General features: G+C 38.5%; 1 pseudogene; it reads left to right on the forward strand.

The window, feature by feature from the left end:
* The first annotated feature begins 641 nt into the window (after positions 1-641).
* On the forward strand, positions 642-1,650 carry LOC127224447 (ribosome biogenesis protein NSA2 homolog; annotated as a pseudogene).
* Positions 1,651-2,229: the final 579 nt, after the last annotated feature.

Raw genomic sequence — 2,229 nt, forward strand, 5'->3', positions numbered from 1 at the left:
AGAAAAATGTGTAATAATAGATTTTTGTAATGCGAGATTAAGTGTAAGATTGTGAGACCAAAACAAAGTGGGAGAAGGGGGTATAGAAAGGCACTCTACATACATGTTAGAATCATGTAGCTTGGTCTTCTTTTGGGACTTTTAAGAATGGGAGCAGGGCCTGTCTCTGACTCTTTTTTTTTTTTTCATTTTTGCTTTTATTTTACATTCCAACCATAGTTCTCCCTCCCACCCCTCCTATAACCTCCCTTCCTGGACCCTACTCATCATACTGATTGACCTTGCTGAGCCGTAATACATGATATACCATGTTTTATTGATATCCATGGGAAGCATTCCTTTTCCTCAACAGAAATGAAGGAGTGAATTGAGGGTGGGAAGTTGGGAAATAGACTTGGAAGAGGCAAAGAAACTTATGTTGGACCATTAAATAAATAAATAAACACAATTTAAAAAGAAATGCAGATGTACAAACCCCATAGATTTTTCAATTGTTATAGTTTTGAAATTAAGTATTATAATAAGCAAAAACAAGAAACAACCTCAATGCCCCTCAATAGAAGTGTGGATAAAGAAAACCTGATGCATAAAAAATGGAATATTACTTACGTGTTAAAAAAAAAAAAAAGACACCGCTTCCACAAAGTGGGCTCGTGGACCAGTGAGACCCAGAAGAGGCTTTTAGCACCCAGGAGGTCGCAGACAGCTGTTCCGCGGCTGTCATCATGCCACAAAATGAATATATTGAATTCCACTGCAAACGCTATGGGCATCGTTTGGTTTACCATGAGAAAAAGAGAAAGAAAGCCGGGAGGCCCATGAACGTTCAAAGAAGGCCAAAAAAATATTGGCCTGAAGGCTAAGCTCTACCATAAACAGCGCCATGCTGAGAAAATACAAATGAAAAAGACTATTAAGATGCATGAAAAGAGAAACACCAAACAAAAGGATGATGAGAAGACCCCACAAGGAGCAGTACCCACCTATCTGCTGGACAGAGATGGACAGTCTAGAGCAAAAGGACTTTCCAACATGATTAAGTAGAAATGAAAAGAGAAGGCGGGGAAATGGGAAGTCCCTCTACCCAAAGTCCATGCCCAAGGAGAAACAGAAGTATTGAAAGTTATTCAAACAGGAAAAAGAAAAAAGAAGGCATAGAAAAGGATGGTTACTAAAGTCTGCTTTGTTGGTGATGGCTTTACAAGAAAACCACCGAAATATGAAAGGTTCATTAGGCCAATGGGCCTGCGCTTCAAAAAAGCCTATGTCTCACATCCTGAGATGAAAGCTACTTTTTGCCTGCCAATACTTGGTGTAAAAAAGAACCCATCATCCCCATTATATACAACTCTGGGTGTAATCACCAAAGGCACAGTTATTGAAGTGAATGTGAGTGAATTGGGCCTGGTGACACAAGGAGGCAAAGTTATCTGGGGAAAGTATGCCCAAGTTACTATCAATCCTGAAAATGATGGGTGCATAAATGCTGTCTTGCTGGTTTGATAGTGACTTCCACTGAAGACTACATATCCTTTGGAAAACATCATCATTGTGATCTTTCTGAATACTACCAAACTGCCTTTCCCATATGCAGTCATCAAGGATTATTAAATTGTAAAGAAAAAGAAAAGTAAAAACTGCTCAGTTTTATAGTGAAAAAAAAAAGACACCATGACATTTTTAGGGAAATAAGTGGAACTAGAAAAAAATTCATCCTGAGTAAGAAAACCCCATCCAGAATGATAACATGCTATATATCTACTTATATATGAATATTAGGAAAATGATAACCATGCTGCAATCCATAGTCCCAGAAAAGTGAGGTATGGAAGAAGGGACAAGTTGGGAACACTTGGATCTCTCTCAGATGGGAAAATAAAATAGATTTTATACATAGATTGGGGGCAGAAGGACCATACAAGTCTTCTTGTGGGCGGAGGGGCAGAGAAGATGGGATTAAGGGAACAAATGTGGGGAGACTAAGAGTATTGGGGTATTTGAGGAAAGGTACTGAAATCTACTGCAGTGATAGTTCTAAAATACATGAATGCAATCCTAATAATGTTTCCAAATGAAACAGACAAAGTCCCCCTGGCCATCTTTTGTTACCAAACAGAACTTTGAATACCATGAATGGGTTACTTCCAATTAAGGTGTTGTCCAAAGAAATCCAATGAAAATACCCAAATAACCCAGATTGTTACCAACCTAATAGGTTGCTCTCATAAA

The sequence above is a fragment of the Phodopus roborovskii genome, unplaced genomic scaffold (assembly GCF_943737965.1).
Source record: "Phodopus roborovskii unplaced genomic scaffold, PHOROB, whole genome shotgun sequence".
NCBI lineage: Eukaryota > Metazoa > Chordata > Mammalia > Rodentia > Cricetidae > Phodopus > Phodopus roborovskii.